This window comes from Mus musculus, chromosome 3, assembly GCF_000001635.26.
Source record: "Mus musculus strain C57BL/6J chromosome 3, GRCm38.p6 C57BL/6J".
NCBI lineage: Eukaryota > Metazoa > Chordata > Mammalia > Rodentia > Muridae > Mus > Mus musculus.
The window spans coordinates 149,906,696-149,928,348 of NC_000069.6; the positions used below are offsets into that span (position 1 = coordinate 149,906,696).

A 21,653-nucleotide genomic window follows, 5' to 3' on the forward strand; every position below is an offset into this window, starting at 1 on the left:
GGCCTGACAGACGAAGAGGCAACAGAACCACAAGGAAGGAGATACCGTGCTTACAGCAAGAAGTTTTACAATTGAATGAGAGGAAGAGCTATCACCTTTTATTGATTAAATTCTGAGGCCTTAATTTTGAGGTCTGAATTATTATAAGGAACACCTTCCCTAATAAAATTTCACATATTTTTCTAGTAACTGAAAGACATGACCAGTACCAATGTATGGTATCGGTACTGGCATATACTAGTATACCAACTCCTCTCTGAAGACCGTAAGTGACCATATAATAATAATAATAATAATAATAATAATAATTATTGCAAATAGTGTTTCAAATTGGCTTTGTTGAAATTGTTTATCCATCCATTATAATAAAATCCACTATGATTTTACTTAAATAAATCCAAAGTACTGAAAAGAATTGAAGAAATAAAAAGCTACATCTGCTTTTGTCATTGTATAAGAAGGATCCCATGAGGGGGGGTCAAGTTTATCCACAACAATAAACTTGGAGACAATTTAAAGCTTTACATGCATTTGAACAATAAATAAATACTGCACATGGAAAACGTGCTGCGTGCTCAACACTTAGCCTTGCAGTTTCTCCTAGAAACTTGATATTATAATGTAGACTTGATATTAATAAGCTTTATTTTTAAGATTCAGAGCTTCTGTCAATAAGTTTGATAAAGAATATGTAATAAAATATAAAATTCCCTGTATTCAACTACCACATATAGCAATGATATTCATAACCTCATGAAGACTCAGAAAATGCATACATGTGCCTATGTTTGAATCATGAAGCAATGAGTCTAAATCTGCAGCCCGATCCTGAGAGCAAAGAGAGAATAGCAGGATCCTTTCAAGGTTAGTACCTAGGCTTTTCTCATTCATTTTAATGACTACATGTTATTTATATAGTGACGTGCCTTGGTTTATTTAACTAGTTCCCAAGTGATAGGCCTTTGACTTGTCTCACAATCTTTCTAAAAGCAAGCAGTGGTGCTGTGAACATTTTCTTGCATGTCTCTTCAGAAAAATATGTTACTTTTCTATGGCAGAAACAAAAAAAAATCATGAATTTAGAAATTAAAACAGGTTTGGTTATTTTAACCAAACATGAACAACTGTGGTTATCTCTACACCTATGCTCAAACCAGGTATTAAGATAATTTTAAAATGCTTCACATCAGATTAAAATAATTCTTGCTTGTCTTTCTCTGAATAACACGCCGAAATATTGAGAAACTGTATGATCTTTTATTATCACCTACAAAACTGTATCTAGGTGGTATGATATTATTAACATCTTAATTAGATATTCTTGAAAATTTTCCTTTATGTATCAATATCTCTCCTTTTTACTCTCTTCAGTAAAGAAAAAAATGTGCACACATCTAGTTTACTATTTAACTGTTGACAGGGTAACCTTACATATTCAGCTCAAATTTATTTGCAAAAGTGTTCTGTGTATATGGTATGATTTTCATAAATGAATAGCTGCTGTAACAAAATTAATTACATGCATTGAAATATGCTTTCAGATGTGCTGTCAGACTGTAAGTTCCAGGGGACTTTCCATTCATCTGTGTTCTCTTCTGTGGGAGTGTTCTAATCTCGAGGTTAGCCCAATGCTCTGATAGCTTTTCAGAGAGGATGTCCGTTATTCCTCTTCCAAAATCTCTCGGGATTAGTTTATATATTCCAAATATCTTTGCCATTAACTGTCAGTCATGCAAAGCATTCTTTTTGAATTGGCTTGGAATTGTGTTGAACTTGTGTCTAATCTAGAGAAACTGAAGACCACATATTCTTCCCTCCCTAAAGAGCAATTCTTTAAAATCCAGATTCCATCCAGTTCCCATTTAGTCCTGTACTATTTAGCTTGGTTATATCCTGGGTAACAGTTATTTTTGTTTATTTTTGAACTTAAACCATGCCTTAGGACTCTGTGAATAGTATCCAGAACAGAAAGCAAAGCTTCATTCTTCAGTTTGGCAGAATGTCTTTAAAGTTTATCCTTCTTAGTGAATTCTGTTTAATGTTCTACCATATTTTTGTCAAACATAAATTTTTGCCCATTATCTCTTAGTGAGTGTAACTGAAAGCATTCCTCTGCATACGTCTGTGTATAAGAAAATTGTTACTGTAAGAGTTTTAATTAAAATTCATTTTTAACATCAATATTTTTTAATTTCATTGAAGTGCTTATATATGTTTCATGCTTCAGTCTTGAATAATGGATGCTAAATTAATCTCCCTCTGACTGTTCTGAGACAAAGGGCACTTTGTAAGGGTCTGGCATTTTGTGCCTATATCCCATTGCACTTAATTTCCTAAGATTTTTAATTTTTGTCTACAATTATGTACTATGTTAACCTGCAATTTCTAATTACATATCTGCGTATTATAATTTCAGAATGCATTCTCAGTGATGATTTCATGCTATCCATAAAGTGTGAGCCTAGGACTCTGTTCTTTTTCTTTTTATGTCCTTAGTGAATTTCAGTACTTTGGAGTACATTTTAGTTAATTTGTACTTTTTCTCCACATTTTCAACCAATTTAAAAATTTAAATTAATATATACTAAGCAGCATATATTATAGCTTCAGGTTTGCAGTCGAGTCTGTCTTTGCCTCCACATTTCCTTAAGCGCTGTCTTTGTCTTCGTTCATTCCTTCCTTGCACTGCATTCAGGTTGAGACAGCTATCCTTGTCATAGATCATGTACTTAAGAGAACAACGGGGCTGTTATTCCCTCTGTTTCCCAGACATGCGTAGCTATACTGCTGTCTATAAGTGCTGCTTGGGTGCTTGAAGCCTTGGTCATGTCTTGTAGCTGTTGGTCTTTGCCCAGACTCATGTGATTTCCATGTCTCCTTTTCTCCTTCACATCTTAGTTAGGTCGTTAGTTTCAGTTTCCAAATGCAGCCTGTGGTCTCTCCACTTGTGTCTCCTCTGCACAACAGTTTTTTTTTTTTAATATTTATATTCAAATGATATAGCTTTGAAGATATAAGTGTCTGAGAAAGTTTTTTTTTCTCCAAGAAGTATGGCAAAATTTATTTTCATAATTTGTATCAACAATCATTTTTCTCTTTTAGCTGTGTGACAGGTCAATTTTATTACACTTAAAAGTTTCCTAGTATTTCTCAATATTTCAAACTAATGTTTTTCTCAGGCCAAGTAAGTCTTTACTCTGTATTATGAAATTTTTGGGTCCTTTTTGGTAATATCCTTATTTTATGATAATTCTCGATTTTTTTCCTTCCTAGGGTTCATATATCTATAGTCATCACCACGGGACTTCATGGTTAGTTCTACCCAAGGACAAGAAATATACACACCACCCATACATCTTTATAGGGAGAATTGGAGGGTTGGTTCAGACAGAAAGAATCATACAAGGGCTTGGTTTGGCTTGGGAAATTCGTGCACCTTCTGTGCCCCTTGAAATGCTGTGTGCATGACTCCCGCGTGCGTTATCAAAAATGTAAAAGATAAAACATAACGAGAAGGTCATGGCGTCTGGGGCTTTATTTTATATGGCAGAGTGCTGCAGAAATGTGCTTAAATCAGAAACTAGTTCAAGAACTGGGTTGCTAATGTCATGAAAACTAAATATATATCGTTTTGGCTTTCAGTAAAAGTGACAGACAGAAATGAAAATATGGTGGCAGCAGAGATAGCTGGGTGCTCTGCTATGAAGGGAAGATGCGGCTAGTAAAAGCATCACCTTTGATACAGCGGAAGGCAGAGGTGAGTCTTGAAAATTTGTAGTGTGGGGCAAGGAGGTTTCCTGGCAGCCTATCCTTTGCCTGTGGTGGCTGCTGGGCAGTGCATTTTAAATTATGCCCCAGAAAGAACACTGGATATGATTTTGACATGCGAAGTTGATTGGAGTCACATTTTTTCCCTCTCTCTCCAAAACTAAAATAAAAATTTGACAGAACTCTATTACCATTCTGGATTTAAAATGAGACTGTGAATAGTGAAGATTGGGAAAGACAACTGGCCCCCGATTTTGGCCAGGCTGTAAGTAGGCTAAAATAAACCTCCCCTGTTGTCAGGCAGGAAATGTTCTCTCTAGTTTTTCTCAAATGTAGTGGCGGGAGGATGATGGTAAATGGTATCGCAGTAATAGGTCACACCGTCAAACAAGGAGAAAGTTCCGACCTCAGAGGGCGCCGAGTGACCCTGTTCCATAGAGCATAAGTCATTGCACAAGCTACCTTTGTGTTCCGTCCATGTTTGATTAAGGTTGAAAATGCTTTGTTGGGGCCAGAGGGCTGGCTCCGTGGTTAAGAGCATAGGTTTCACTCACCACACTCACTTGGTATCTCACAGTTTTTCCTAACTCCAGTTCCAGAGAATTTGATGCCTGCTTATGGCCTCTGAGGGAAACCAGCTATGAGCATTTTGCACAGACATCTGTGCAATCAAAACACCCATACACATAAAATATTTCTTAAAAATATGTGCTAACCTGCTCTCCTTCGGCCACTCATTCTGATAAGGCGAGAGAAAGAGAGTAGATTTATCTATTTTAGTAAATGTTTCTCTTTGGAACACAACAGTAAATTTAGGCCGACAGTAAATTTAGGCCGGATATTGTGGACAAAAGTTGTCTCAGGGAAGTGTGAGAGCTGACTGAGCGACAGAGAAACGAAGCTGCAGCTGAGGACAATTTCGAGCAATCTTTCCCGCCACGCTTATTCTACGGGGGGTGTGATCTTTGTCACGTGACACTGATGTGGGGGTAATGTCCTGATATTCTAAGCAATGAAATATCAGGTTACGTGGGGGAGAAATGATGTTTTCGTGTGTTATTTTTGGTAATAGAGACAACTATGGATTAGCAGAACATTGTAGAATGGGACACACAGTTCGCTTGAATTACACTTGTCCTAGCAAGCCTGTGTAACTTAAGAGTAATAGACACACTTATTGCAGGAAGCAATTGATTTGCTGAATTAGCAAATCAAATCTTTTGGTCTTTATGCGATTGATTCTTTTAATAGTATAACATATGCATCCTTCGATATACTTAATGCTCCTTTCATTCAGTCATGTTTGTCTCTCTCTTAGACTTTACTTTTTTCCCCTTCTACTGTGTTCACGTTCTGGCTTGGTCTGTGTTCACATTCTTTGTCAGCCGTTGTTGCTGATTGTTGAAGGAAGTGCCCTAAAAGTGATTGACAGATGAACAAATTGGTTTCTCCATTTCAGAAACATTTTGTGATTCTTAAGACCATTCCTGGAAAATTTACACCCTGTATTATTCAGTTTCCTTTTCATCTTATATGTGGAATTAAAACATAATCGATTAAGGTATGCTTTTCACTATATGTGATTTTTATTCCTTTTTTTTAGATGTCTCAGTTTTAAATTGTGAGCCTACACTGTTCTTTGTGAATGATAGAAATTATTATTTTACTTAAAAAGAATCACAAGTTAGAAATTATATGTTACTCTAAAATATACAAAGAAGTAAATTACAAATTATTAAATTTAATTATGTTGTATTCATTTGGATTCTATTTTGATATTTATGTGTGTTTGCATGTTTTATCCTGTTTCATTTTCAAGAAGTCCCCTCTGTGGGTGCTAAAATTCATTTAAATTTGAAAGGATGTTGATTTCTGGTATTTACAACTTGATGGAGAGATTTGAGACATCTCAGATTAAGCCATTTTTAATGACAATTTGGGGGAATAGAATTAATATTCCCTTCAGTCTGATTGCGCCTGCAGTCTGCGTGGTGAGATTCTGCTATCCCTGACGTGTGCTCTCATTCACATGTGAGGTGTTCCCCTGTCGAGTGCCCACCAGATTTCCAATCATTGTATGCGGAAGAATCCTTTACAGTTTGCCTTTGACTTGCTCAATCATAATTGATCATTTCCATCTTAAATGTCCTGCTTTTCAGTTAAATAATTATATCCTCAACATGAACCCAAGGCCATTCAGTTTCTTTCTTCCATCTATTTTACTGTTCCCTCTGTGAGATCCCCATTCAACACTATAGTTCTGGGAATAAGTTCTAGTTGTATTAGTTTCTCTCTCATGATTTCCACCTGGTTTCTTTCTCAACTTGGAGATACTGCTTAGTTGAACATGCCAGATCACTGTCTGGTATACAGTCAAGCCTGCTCTGTTACCTAACTGGATCTATACACCAGCACAGCACCAGCACAGCACCAGCATGGTCCTGGGTGGAAGTGGTTTGTCCTCAACATTTCCTGTGAGCCCAGTCAGCCTGCTTTCACCTGTCAATCACAGCATAGGGTTTCCTGTTGCTTCTTCGTTTTCCAGTTACAACATCTTTTCATATTGTGTGCTTATCAAGTCTTAATCATTCTATAGGCTCTTAATTATTCTTTTCTGTTCCACACATTTTATTCTCCTTTATTGTCTTCTTTCAAACTGTGAGGTAATAATTTCTGAGATGCAACTTTCTTGTTCAGATCTTTGTTGATATATATATACATATATATAATATAATGATATAATTAATATGTATAATGTATAATTTATATATTATTAAAATGTATTAAGTATATTTATATAGTATATTTAAATATATATATTTAAATCAAGGAGTAAACTTCTAATTTGTTAAATCCTACCAGTTTTTCTATAATATGGTACACTGTAGAAATTGTACTTTATAGTAAATATATTTAATTATATTTATAAATTTTTGTCTGTGAGGGTATGCCACATGTGTTCAAATGCCTATAGAAGCCAGAAGAGACTACTGGATTCTCTGGAGCTGGCTTTGCAGCGGATTCTGAGCTGCCTAACATGGGTCTGCTGAAAGTGACAATGCTTTACACTGCTGAGACCTCTCTCTAGCCTCAGGCCACTGTGCTTAGATGCCACAGTTTCATTATCTAAAATTTGGGGAAAATTTTGTACACAGACACAATATTTCCTGATATAAGGAGACTTCAGTAAATCTTACCACATAGTTTTAATTTTAACTTTACTTATGTCGAATAGAGTCAGAAAAGGGGAAATTATAATTTAGAATGTCAAAAATAAGAAAGAAATGTGAAAAAAAATTGAATAGTAAGGGCCTAATTGAAAATAGATTTCATTCTTGAAACAGTTCTGAGTGACAGAAAATTCTGCTTGCCAGTAAAATGAAGTAAAAGTCTATTGAACTATCTCATATCTATGTCTCTATATCTATATATCACCTATATATCTATCTCTATATCTCTATATCTCTATATCTAAATATCTACCTGCATATCTATCTCATCTATCTCTATCTATCTATGTGGGATAGTTCATGTGTGATGAATATATCATTTTCTCATCCTTTCTTATTCCTAAGGTTTATGGTATTTTGTAGACATTTCAGCTGTGGATGATTACTGAATGATTAAAAGTAACACCTTAAAAAGCAGAAAAATATCAGCCAGCATTCTAGTTTCATCTCTGTCACTGTGAGAAAACACCCAGGCTGAACGAACTCAGAGATGATGGAAAGTGTCCTTCTGACTTACAGTTCCAGGCTACAGATCATCACTGAGTGGAAGTGAAGACAGGAATTCCAGCAACTCAAGCAAGTTTTTCAACCATACTGGTAGTCAACAGGCCAGAGATGTAATGCCACATGCTGCATCCTTGTTTGCTTGTGAGCTAGCTTTTTTTCTTCATCAACAGTTCAGGAATCAGACTAGGGAATAAAACCACTCACAGAATCTATCTTTCCATCTCAAAGGGTGTCAAGATGGTCCATGGAGACAGACCTATAGGCCTAGCTGAGCTGGGTAAGTCTTCATCTGGGACTCTCTTCCCAGGCAATTGTAGGTTGTGAATATTTGACAGGTAAACTACATGGCACTTCAAGCACAGTTCCTGCAAGGCCCATACCATGATTAGAAAATAAAACCTGGATGCATAAATTTGTCTAATAAGAACTCATGGATGTTGGCTCTTACCACTAAAGATGACCCTTTCAAGATATGAAGATCCTGGTTTAACTTCTGTTCAACTCAGACAGTGATGAACAAAACATTAAAAATAAAACAACTTAAAAAGTCAAAGACATCCTTACAATGTGAGAACAGCTGCCTTTCTGTGGAAAACATTGGTTGTGGCTGCTGATATAGTGTTCTTTCATACCAGAGAAACACATCCCTCCATGACTATCTCTTTGTCGTAGTTCTCTTTCTGTAGAAGTCCTTGCTTGTGTAGTGACATTTACTTAAGAGTGTGTTTCCAAAGACTTGTAGAATTATCACAATGAGAAAACTGTGGAATGGTTTTATGAGGCAATAACCCAGTTCTCTTATTAGTGAGCTCTAACCAGCCTTCAGCCTTATAGTTTGTCCACGCGGGAATCCAATTATGGCCTCATGAAACAGCTCGGTGCCCCTATTATGACTTAAATATAATTGTGTTTAAAGACCTTGTTGATTCCATTTAGCAGAATTCGTTTTTCATCTTATATCATCCTAGCAATGCCTTCTAATAACCTTGATGATATTTTGATGTGTGCCCAATTATATTTTCATGATGAAAAGCAATGCTTTTTAATGTCAAATTTCCAGTGGGCAAAAGTGTCTCTGGTCTTTCTTAGTTTAATGTTATACCTTATATTCTTTTTTCTCTCCAGAGATAATTTGTTTAAACTTAGTAAAAGTTAATTATTTTTTATACTGACTAACATAGTGTGAAAATAAAAGAATTCTTTAATCTCATGTATTCATTATCTTTAAAGAAATTTCAACTGTGCCCATCTGTGTTTCAGTGGTATTCATTAAATATCATATATTCAAACATAAGATTATTATTTATATATCTAAATCCAAATTAAACCCTCTTCAGATTTGTTTGTAACTTTGCTCAAGTCAACCAATACACCGAACATTAGTTTCCTAATTTCTTTTGAAAGTGGAAATAGCATGACAAATACAAGGTCACAGGGATTTATGTGGCATATGAGTAACTCTCTGTTGAGCTAGTCACTTGACTTGTATGCCTTGGTTATCAGTATTTCTTCTGATATATAAATAATATATGCGTAATAGACAATATAATATTATGTGCACATATATTTAATATAGACTATATATACATATATTATAACTCATAAATGAGAGATGGTTGATAAGAGAAATCAGAGAGGAAATCTGGCCAGAGATATTTTTATAGCAATTAAGGAGTTACACAACAGGGAGAAAAATTATCATCTCCATATAACAAATTTCAACATTCAGAGAAGAAAATGAATAATTTGAGACTAAGGATTCAGAGCACAGGATGGAGATAATTAAATAGTCTCCAATTTTTTTTTGGCTTATTTGTAAAAAATATAATTGGTAGGATCCAGGGAATTTGGTTTTCTGTCTAATATTGTTATCAGTTTTATAGAATTGTTTTATTTATAAAATTCTTTATTGCATTATAGCAAGATCCGTGAATCTCATGAACACCACAAGTGGATCTTATACTTCCTTCTGTGAGCTGTGAGAAATTTTCTGGGTATGAAATCCATGATTGTCTCTTCTCAAGTGCATGGTCATAATTATAACTCCAGGAGTCAAAGTTTGTTTTTCTCACGATGGTGCATTTTAAGAAAGTTTATGAAATAAAACACCTCACATGCTCTGCTTCCTTTTTACTGTAAGAGCCTATATCACACAGGAGTAAATCTTGATTTTTTTTTTAAAGATTTTGACTGAAAAATTTATCCTGACATTCCAAATGATGTGCCATTTTGAATTCTGCTAAACACAAGAGGTATTCTTTATCAATACGGGTGAAGTTCTGAAGGCATCTTGTAGTCTGGTGTGTTTGACACTTCAATGGTTTGAGTGTTATTTGTGAGTTATTTTTAAATTTTATGGTTGATTAGAAGATAGTGTTCACTGAAATAAGACTGGTGTCAACTTGGCCTTTAAAATACGTTCATTAAGGACAGTCACAAGTTCATGGTCAATACATAACTAGTATTGACAGTATCAAACCTTTGGCTATTCTTACCCTTTCCATAATGGAGATTTTCAGTTATACTCAATAATGCTGTCCATCTAACTCAGTGTAAATTTTCCTTATAACTAATGAGGAAGAATATCCTTCTAGGACCGACTTTTAAAGGAAGCTTTTAAAGCCCCCTCCTAATTGAGGGAGGTCTTATAGAGGAGAGATTTCTAGACTAAAGATAGTGAAAGAAGAGAAGACAATTGAAAATCCATTCTCTTACTTCCACATAAACATAGGGGCACTTTGCTAATCAACCTCACAGTATTTTTAGAGAAAATTTTTTCTTATGAACAAAAGGAACCAGAGTGAAAACTGCTCAGTTCATTGTATCACTCATTCCTCTTTTGACCCAGCACTACTAAGGCTCTGAACTTTTATATGTTAATATTTTCTGGTCCCTTGAAGAATGACCTCAGAGAACTTCACAGGGATCCTTGCCATCTCTCTCTCAGGGGTGCTGTGAAAATGTCCATTAACATTTATGGTGTTATATGAATTCCTCAAATGAAAGACATTACATAAGAACAAAATAAACAGTTTTAAAAACAACATTTGAATAATTTAGCTATAAAAGAATCAAACACATATGCATTGGAGTTATGCAAACACAGCTTGGAATTGAGCATTGAAGTTCTTAGCTAAAACTGTTTTAGGTTTTATGAACTTTAAATAAGGTTGATATATTCCATCTTTGCCAGCCTTTGATACTACATGTAAATATTACTTTATGGATATTCAGAAAAATTATTTAAAAACTATTCATATTTCTAATAATTATCTCACAAATCTCAGGAGAAGTTCATGTTGTTAATGAGATTTACTTCAAATCAAAATAAATTATTGGTTTCATTAAATACTAATTGCATATAGTGTTTTTTTATTTTCTATTCACTCAAATTATATTTGATTACAGATAATTTTAGATTTTACTACAATTAGAATGCAACCAATATTTATTGAAAGATTTGTTTGGAGTATAAAATACTGAAATAAGAAATTAGAAATTGGCTCAGTATCAGTTAAGTCAATCTCCAGATTTGAAACTTCAAACATGACATTTTATGAGGCTCAGAAGGCTGAGGACATAGACGAAGAAGTCATAACAAGAGTTCTGTCTGAAGCTGCCATTAATGAACCTTATGTGGAGACCGAATAAATGATGTTGGGTCATTAGACATTTTCAGTTAAAATGACTTTCTTTCTAAAAGAAAGATTTTTGCCAGTTGAAAAAGAAAACACTCTGTATTCCCTATTAATTCCTTTAACACCACTGAAAATTGTCAGCTATATAATTAAGCAATGAAACTCAAGGAAAATTAAAATTTCTGTTTGAGTCCAAAGCTAAGTTGGAAATGAGTTAATGTTTGCTATGGTCTCCCCTTCTTTGTAGTAGAGTTTTATTGATCAGGTGCTTAGATGGTCAGAGTTGTAGCCTGTCATTGAAAATACTTCTCACTGTAATACTGTAATGAGTCATACTTAGAACTGGACACAAAGTGGGTAAAAGAAAACCACATAGAATTAGCCTTGTCTCAAGTCTGACTTAACCATATTAAGTTGCATGAGGCAACATCAGTGCCTGCGCATTTTAGGGACTTGCTTATGATTAGGCAGTCAACCGGAGACAAGTGTTCAAACTCTGCATTGCTCCAACTCTGCTACTAGTTCCCCTGACGGCCCCTCCTGCTAGAATGACCTCTCTGATGGCTTCTCACGGTGACAAGCACAGATGCAAAGAGTCTCTGGAAACTATTACTTTGGTAGTAGCTGGAAGAACTCTGCGTGTTAGGTGTCATGCATACACTTTGCAGCATAAAGAGCCCACTTCCACATGTGCACTGATGAAGCTGTTGAAAACTAGGAGCAATTTAACTTCAGTCTGAACAGGGGGAGAGAGGTTTGTGTGTGGTTTTCCCAGAGTTTAGACTTTTTAATTTTATAACGGCTGTAATAGGTTTGTTTAATTTTTCATTCAGTGTTAGAAACAATAGAGGGGAATAAGAAAGATAATTAATAAAAATACAAATTACTTATTTTTTTTATGTCAACATAGAAAGCTGTAAGAATGTGTGGGTTCTTAGGCTAGAAACAAATCCAGCTAAAATCTGGTGTTTCTAGCAGAGTCTAAATGAATATTTATCCTAATCTGCCTTCAAGATGGAAAGGAAAATCAAAAGCAAACTCTTTAATGACACAGCCAGACTCCTCTGTGAGTAGATGGAGATTTTAGGGTGAGCGATGAATAAATGCATATAGTAGTGCATTGGCTAGTCTCCTAAAATCAATTCTTTTGTTTTGTTTGTGCTGAAGCCTCTGTATAGAAGCTGAGTTAATATTATTCTCCAAAAAATATAAACAACCTAAGAATAAGTAAAAATGAGAAGGCAAGTTATAAGGCTATTTCTGCATGGAAAATAAAAAAGTACTAATTATCACAAAGCCCACGTAGTTTGAGATTGCATTCCCTGTATCTTCAGCTTTCTTCTGTTTTTTTTTTTTTTTTATCTAATGTTCAAGTAAATTCAGGCCTTTTTAAGGATTATTTATGTTGTCTAATATAATCATATCACAATCACAATACATGGTTTGAACTCCGTAGCTAAGAACAAATGGCCATTCTAGAAGGGAAATAAAATCATTCAATAGTTGCCTTATACATAATAATTATTCGTAAACCATAAACTTTTATAATTTTCTCATATGAGCAGACAATGATTCCTTATAGAACCACACAAACGGTTTCTGCAGATACTTAGTTCTGCTATTTTAAGATTCTGGGTCTTTGTGAAATGAGAGGTTTTATGAACTTTCTTTGGATGTAGTTTCTTGAAAAGGCGAAGAAGAAATTCTAAACTCTTTTGTGTGTGTGTGTGTGTGTGTGTGTGTGTGTGTGATAATTGTGTGTGCGCGTGTATGTGTGCCTGTGTGTGTGTGTGTGTGATACACTCTTGTTCTCATCAGTGACCTCTTCATTGAGGAAAAAAGAGGACGGAAGAAAGAAAGTGAGGTTTTTCTCTGATGACAAGTCAGTTTAAGAGAAGTCTCTGATCAATGACCATGCTGCTCAAAGGCAAGCGGTTTCTGGTTTCTCTTACGGGGAAAAAAAATAACGCTAACATATTGTTGATGGCTTGTAGTCTTTTGAAATTGTGGGAACATGTTCTCAATAAGACTTCAGAAAGTTCGGTTTGATTTTTGCATGAGGACTTCATTTATGGAGTATAAAAATATCCTCAGTTAAGTTAATGCCTAGGAGAGAGGAAGTGAAATTTGAATGCTGCTTTATTTGAAAAAAAAATATTTAAAAAGGCCTCATATTAATGACCCCTGTCTTATTAGGCAAGAGTTGCCTCTCTGAAATAGTTGAGAATTTAAAAACATAAATATCACATTTTTAATCTCCTAACTGGGTTAACAGAATTACTGATGTTGAAATTATCATGAGTTAAGTGATTTATGATGCTAGAGCCTCTACTGACTTGAGATGCTACACTATCAAATAAATTTAGTGTAAGTTGCTTACAAAGTATAAAACACTAAGAATAAGTATAATTAATCTTTCAACAAAAATGTCCAGTGAGCAACCAGAGTCGATGCAACACTAAGTGTGCAAACACATCATCTAATGTCATGTCTCCTTCTGTGAAATATTTGTGGAGCCGAAATTGTTTACTCTGATGAATCTGATTACATTAATGATTTCCAGTGTCTCTTATCTAGCATGAAATGAGCTCATTCTGCCCTTTGGTCACAGTGTTTTACAAGCAGCTAACTGAATAACAGTAATAATTAGCTTTAATAAAGTTCTCATCAGAGTGTCTTAAAGTGCTTTTGCAAAGAATTAAATTGTACAGGGTTCAGTAATGCAGAGGCTTTGCAGTTTTTTACATGGGTAAAGTGAGGCTCTCAGTACATAAGTGACTCTCCCCAGATATATGCAAAAAACAGTCAAAGATTCATGAGTCAATGTAGGAATCCTGGCTCCGACTACATTGATCCGAAGCTGGACCTCATATTTACTGGAGAGACATATTTGTCTTTAAGGGATAAACCAGAGGCATGCATTTCTTACAGCCCTACTTCAGCTTCATAATTAATAATAAAAAAGTCTTGCCACGGAATAGGACACTTGTACTGATGGATGAGGTTGGCTTTTTTTTTTTTCAAATATAGTTTTCAGAAATATTGCCTTTTGTATCTATATCCCTCTTTCTTGGCATATTTTTAAGCAGCTTTATTCAGAGAGAAATTCTCCCATCAGTGAAAAAAAGAGCAGTTATTCTTTTTTTCTATTCAAAAATTTAAAATTAGATTTTATTGTTTGAAGTAAATGGATAAACATTAAACAATTCTGTAGCAAAACCAAAAACTCTGAAATCTTCTATTTGTTTTTGTCTCATCCAAAAAATATAAGTAATAACTCACCACTTATCACTCCTTTAGGAAAAAAAAATAGTAGAGCTTCACATAAATACTTGTTTCTTCTTAGATGAGACACAGACAGAAAGACAGACAGACACACACCACACACACACACACACACACACACACACACACACACACACACACACACACACAGAGAGAGAGAGAGAGAGAGAGAGAGAGAGAGAGAGAGAGAGAGAGAGAGAGAGAATATTATTTCTTGATTCTTTTATGGAAATTAGTTCTTTCAATTTTGTTGCTAATGGAAATATTTTACTTGCATAGTACCTTTACTTATGAGATTAATAATCATCCTGTGAAATAATCTGCTTTATTAAGTCTAGAAGACCTTAAAGATATATAACATTTACTTCTTAGAACAGTTTGTATATCAGGTAAATAATCCTTTATGCTCTACTAAACTTCTATTTGGAGCAATGTCTGATGGGTAAATGCTAAAACTCTACAGGACTGATGGCCTTTTTAAAAATGTTGGCATTTTTTGTTCGGAGATAATGACAATGAACATATTACATTGTCTAAGACAATTTCCTACTTAAAAATGGTGAGCTTCTGGTTCAGTGGATTCTTATTTCTGGGAGGTAAAGAGAAAGTGGCAGAGCAAGGTAAAGATGTGCTCTTCTGTACTCTGGTGTGCAGTGAGCAAGTGCATCTGTACACTGGTACACAATGAGCAAGTACATCTAGACACTGATATGCAATGAGCAAGTACATCTAAACTCCAGTGTGCAGTGAGCAAGTGCATCTAGACCCTGATGTGCAGTGAGCAAGTGCACCCAGACACAGTGAGCAAGATCTATTTAGTTAACACCAGATGCTGTCTCAGCAGAGGATGAGATGGAGTCACTAGGAACCAAATATAGAATTAGTGAGTCCTGCCTGTGGATAGTAGTGTTCTTGTTGCTTAAGAGTGTTGAACTATCCAGGGGACTTAAATGTTTCTTAAGTTGAATCACAAGATGTTAGATAAGACTCTTCCATCATAAGAGGGATCGGGTATTTATAAGCCTCAGAATGATTTGGTATAAGAACAGTCTTTCATGGTGCTTCCAATTAAATAATTTATTCATTTTGTACTTCTAACATTGAGATTAAGACCTTGATTTAAACTTAGAATGCATGTGTTGATGTGCTTAACAAAAAGGCTGACATTTGGTTTAGTTATTTATCGTGACTATAATTTCATTTGGAAAACAAGATAGCTTTCACATAAAAAAAAAAACAAAAAAAACAAAAAACAAAAAAAAAAAAAACTCCACAGTTTAAAAAAATTGAGTTTTCAAACAAATCTGAGACTGCCTTAAGTACTTTACTTTTAGAGTATCAACAATATTCCAATTAATTAGGAAAGAGTTTAACCATGGCAACAACATTAATCAATTTAACAATTCTCCTCCCCTTCATTCATCTTGGAATGAGATAATGAAGCAAGACTAGTGTAGTATAGAAGTCACTCCTATCTGAAGAATTTGTCTGTGAATAGCCTTCGGTTGCATAGTCTACAGCACTATTTAAGCATTATGGTTGAAATGAGGTTAAACTTTTGGTAGTATCACACACTAGATGGGAGAAAAATTACTTAATACAGCATCTCTACAGATTTTATAGAAATAGAGTATTCATCTGTTTAAAAAGATAACTAACCTCATTGAAATACTATCAACTAAGATCATGTAATTTACTTTAAAACTCAGGCAAATGCTTGCTTTTAGGTCAGTCATTTCTAGAACTATGGCCTTCACCTTATACTGCTGAGAAGATGTTCACAGGTAGACCTTGAACTTATTTTCTCTTAAAATATGCACAATTGCCAAGCAAACAACAAAAAAGAATAAATTTTATAACTCCGTAGATCCTTCTAATTTCAATATGCCCCTTGCTGTAACACATTTTCATGGGAAGCATCTAGTCTTTTTTTGTAACAAATAATTCCATGTAACATGGCAATAGCTATGGAGTTTGAGAACACAATGTTTACATAAACAGGAACCAACCATACAGAATTAGATGCATGAATCTAATGTTCATGGAGATTAAAAACAAATGGGAGATTCTCCTAAAGTTTCATTAAATTGCAACACACATAGAAAAACTCTGTAAATGCTTTCCACCTCCCCAGAGCTTATTCCTCACAGTATGGTAGCCGCCTTGGGTAAATCTGTCTTTTCCTTCCACTGATTGAAATATAAAACTAAAGCCAACAAAAAATAAGTTCAAGACTCATTATGCTGGTGCACTGTTTGCTGAAGAAATGAAACAGACTAAAACACCAGCAAACAGTAAATGGATGCTCTATGGCTGTTAGGGATTAGCATCCTAAAATTTGGATATCTTTGTCTGCATGGAAAAAAAAAACAAATTGAATTAACTTAAGAGGAAAAGTATCTTTTTTAAAAAGGCTAAAATATATTTATCTATACATAGTAATAGCATTAGCCTTCAGTGAAGTCTGGACTTCATTCTGATGACTAAAACAACCAATAAGCATGATGAATGAGAGAATGATTGAGTGGTATTGGAGTGACAGCTGATTTAAAATGACTGCAAGTTTGTTCTATGTACACAGAAGCAATGCATGTCCACGCCAAATAAATGCAATACAATTTTGAGTAAATAAAAATTACTGAAAAGTGTTTTTAAAATGAAATATGTAAAATCGAGGCAGCAGCATGGGTAACCTTTTTCCATACTGCTCTGAGACCTCTGGTAAGTCCTGAAAGAGTCAAACACACAACAGATGCCCAGATCTCTCTGCAGCAGGCTTTCCCTGGAGATCCTCCAATGGTCTTCTGCTTTAATAACATCCCTGATCCTTGATCCCTGTCAACTGATCAGATTCCAGCTTCCATGAGGGGAAACAGAAAGGATGTGGGCCATTCTCATCATTTTATTTGTGTAGAAGTCTGCTGGTCTTTGGATAACATTCAAACCTTTTTTGTTAGTTAAGAAATAATGGAAAAATAAAACAAACTTGAGGAATCTGAAGCACCAGTTTTTGACTAGTTTTCATGTCAGCTATGTCAAGCACCTGGAATCTGACTCATGTTTCTGGTAATCCTGGACAGCCATGCTCTGGATTTTAACATTCACAATGCGTTGTCTAGAAGGGCAGACCCAAGACAATATAAGTGAGTAATGTAAGAGGCTGGCTGACACATGACACAAGCTCCAAAGTAGGAAGAAGAAATTATAACCTCATGAGTTTAACGGTGAATTTCCAGGGATGGTCTGAGACCTGTGGACTGGGATGGCAAGAGAGTGTGATTCCAGTCTTCAGGCAGAATGGAGCTTTAGAGAGTGCTGGGGCTTTGCCTCCAGTCAAAGTCAGGCATGCCATGAGGATGGACTTGCTGGGAAAATTTGGGATACATTTAAACATATTTCACTGTATTAATGTACAAAATTCTCAAAGGTAAAAAATAGTTTTAAAATTATAAAACATCACTCTAAATATACACGAGAGTATACTCACGGTGGTGGCTAAACACAGCATCATGTCGTCCAGACTTGTGGGTACAAACAGCTGACTGCTGTACAAGTTCTCACTCCTGGTCATTCCTCTTATGTGGTCAGTTTCGTGCTCTTCCCTACTCTAACTTCTCAGAAGTTTTCTGTTCCTGGAAGAATTGGTTTCTTCTTAGTGTATCGGGCAAAGGCACAGCCTGGCTTTCTTCTATCTCACGGCCCTTGCTTCTTTGCAGTAGTTTTGTTACTGTGTTGTCCTTGTTAGACACCTTAATCTTTTGAGTGAGTCACTGTTCTTTGTTCATTTCTTACTATGCCATTGTGATTTCTCCAGGTCTTGGATAAAATTTACATCACTGGTTTTAAATATTATTCTAGTCCTGTTTGTGGCCTATCTCTGCATAATTCAAAGTTTTTGTAAGGGATTAAATATATATTTAATTAATATTAATTTGATAAATTAAAATACAAATACATACTTATACACATGCCCAGACACACACAGACACAAACAGACACAGACACACACACACACACACACACACACTCACTCACACACACATAAAGCTATCACAGAGGAAATGTGTGCCTATTCATGAATTGAAACCCCCATTGGTTTTTTTTCTTGGTCGTATTTGTTTGGGTTTCGCTCCCATTATTATTTTTCATTGGGTCTTTGTTGTCTTTCCTCTCTCTCTCTCTCTCTCTCTCTCTCTCTCTCTCTCTCTCTCTCTCTCTCTCTCTCTCTTTCTCTCTCTCTCTTTCTTTGTGTGAGTGTATGTGTGAGTGTGTGCGTGTGTGAGTGTGTGTGTGAGTATGTGTGTGTGTATGTGTGTGAGTGTGTGTGTGAGTATGTGTGTGTGAGTGTGTGTGTGAGTGAGTGTGTGTGTGTGTGTGTGTGTGTGTATGTGTGTGTGTGTGTGGTGTAGACTTATGCAGATGCTCTATATCATTGATCATGGAAACCTTTACCAATACATCATCTGTCATTAAGGTCTTGCACGCACTCCTTTCACTTCAGTAAATCAATACTTTGTTGTGTCTTCTTTAGGAATATAGCCTCATAGACTGACGCTTACAGTAGAAATACAGCTAAGCTTTGCATCCAGGACCAATGATAAAGTTCCTGAGCCATAATCCATTTGTACTTAGAATATTTTTAAGATTCAGCATAGAAGTGTTTGATGATCTTTTCATTTTCAAAACCATTCTAACAAATGCAGATGAGTGTTTTTCATGGACAAGGAGACCAGCCTGGAGGTCAATATGCACAAATGCTTTGAGCTTCACATTCCGGCCATTTTAAAGATACAAATACAACGCGGTAATTATTGTGCACATGCAAGCCAGATTCTTTCATGTCATTTATAATATTTCTTTGCAGCCACAGAGATTAACTCCAGCTCATTTTAAAGCTTAGCCTAAGTTCAACTGTAATTAACATCCAAAGGGGTATTAGAAATTCTGCAATTAGGAGAGTGTTTCTCTTTCCAATTCTCAAGTAAAAATATATTTAGTTTTAATGAAGGGATATTAAAGCCTCTTAGTCAAAAATAAATTTTGTTTCAAACTATTCTGACTCAACAATTCTGTAAATATTAAAAGGGTTAGAATCTTTTAGGAACTTCTTAAGTTTAAAATAATTATCCCCTGCAGCTTGAGAATAGTTGAGCCAGTTTTAACTGTGCATTGTCAGTGTGTAACTCAACACAACTTCTACTGGCTTTCAAAATTAAAAAATAGAGGACAGTTATATTACACACAGGGAAGTAAGGCCTATTTTCATTCATATGCTTATAAGAAAACTGAATAGATATATAGTTTTAGAAACTTCATAAATATCATATCCATAACCCAAAGGTAGATTTCCAAAGACAGAATGTAGCAAGTTATCTATATCAACAGACATTAATTCATTAGTTATCACACATAAGCATTTAGTTTTCCTCTGACCTGGTTTTGAATACAGCCAGAGATGACTACTGTGTCCAGAGCACTGAGAAGCAGTTACTTAAGGCAGGAAGTGTTTATTCTGGGTCAGGTTCAAGGCACTATCCATGTTGGTAGGGATAACACATAGAAGAGTTGGCTTGTTTTTATGGCCATGCAGTGAATGTGTAAAAGTTCTTGTTCATATATCCAATACACCAGAACCTGGGCTGTGAACTGCAAGCTGAAGCTTCTAGGGCCATCTTTTTTTTCCCCATTAGGCCTTTCTTTCTCAAAATTCTTGCAGACTCCTGAAATAGCACCATCAGTTGACCATGTGCTCTACACATAGCCTGTGAAGGGGCTTTTATGTAGACAGCACAACACCTACTGTCTTCAATCATTGTCTTAGATTCCAGGGTTGTAAAAGGGAAAATTGCTGCCCTGAGAGTGTTTGTGATATAAGCAACAAGTGGCAGATAACATATCCATGCATTAAACAGCTAAGTGACATAAGTCAACTGAGATACTAGCCAAGGGTGAGCAGGTGGTAGAGAAGTTCCCTAGCTTCAGGAAGGCTGGGATGGAGAGTACTTATTTCAGACCTTGAGGAGGGGCCCTGACTTTTGGACTATGTCTGTAAGGACACTCTAAAATCCACCATGCATGCAAAGACTACAAGACTAGAGACTTGAGTGTGGTTGGGAGAACTGAGTTCTGTGGTAGATAAGCAAACAGTGAGTGAGGAAAGGAAAGTGTGGAAACCACACTATTCTGACATGAGGCCACATCAAGAAATTGGATGTCTGTCTGTCTGTCCGTCCATCTATCTGTATGTATGTCTGTCTGTCCATCCCTCTATCCATCCATATTTCTGTCTCATCTATCTATCTATCTATCTATCTATCTATCTATCTATCTATCTATCTATCTATCTACCTATCTAATCTATCATCTCTTCATTTACAGAACTTATACCTTTAAAAAATGAAAATAACCCAATAAATTCAGGTGTTCGGAAGATGGTGGGGGCTGAGTAATGAGAAGCAGAATGATGGAAGGATGTTTAAGGCTGTGAAGGGAATCGGGCAATGTGGAGCATGTGACTAAGTTTGTTGCTATTGGGGCTGGCCATGGTTAGGAGTGGTTTTCAGGAAGACTTAGCTGATATTTGAGATTGGAATGACTAACAGGGAAATCAACCACAAAATGTCTGGCTTTGTGTTGTGAGGGAGATACTGAACTGAAGTTAGTAGTCTTTGCTCAGATGAAGAATGCTTGGAAATAAAAGTATGTTATCCACATGTCTATTTACAATGGTTATATATGAACTGGCTTGTGTGTGAGAGGTGTGTTCATCCATAGAGTTGAGAGATAAAGGAGGAGGATGATTTAGTCAATGCATGGAATATTTACCATGTGTGATGGTTTGTATATGCTTGGCTCAGAGAGTGGCACCATTTGGATGTTTGGCCTTGCTGGAGTAGGTGTGTCATGGTGGGTGTGGCCTTTAATATCTTCCTCCTAGCTGCCTGGAAGTCAGTCTTCTTCTACCACGCTCCAGATGCAGATGCAGAACTCAGCTGTTCCTGCACCATATCTGCCTGGACACTGCTTTGCTCCTGCCTTGATGATAATTGACTGAACTTCTGGACCTGTAAGCCAGCTCCAGTTGAATGTTGTCCTTATAAGAGTCACCTTAGTCATGCTGCCTGTTCACAGCAGTAAAACCCTAACTAAGACTCCATAGAAATGTAAAATATCACTCAATGGAAATGTGGAGCTAGACAGAAGATGGTGAAGAATAATGCACGGG

At 35.8% G+C, this 21,653-nt stretch overlaps 1 long non-coding RNA gene across 1 annotated transcript in view; it reads left to right on the plus strand.

Annotated features, from left to right (window-relative positions):
• Positions 1-823: 823 nt before the first annotated feature.
• Gm31244 overlaps positions 824-21,653 on the plus strand; it is a 31,374-nt gene continuing 10,544 nt past the window's right edge. Inside the window, exons 1-3 of the long non-coding RNA XR_376250.2 lie at positions 824-864; positions 3,274-3,311; positions 3,643-3,757. This is a non-coding gene — a long non-coding RNA (predicted gene, 31244). The remainder of the gene's footprint in view (positions 865-3,273; positions 3,312-3,642; positions 3,758-21,653) is intronic.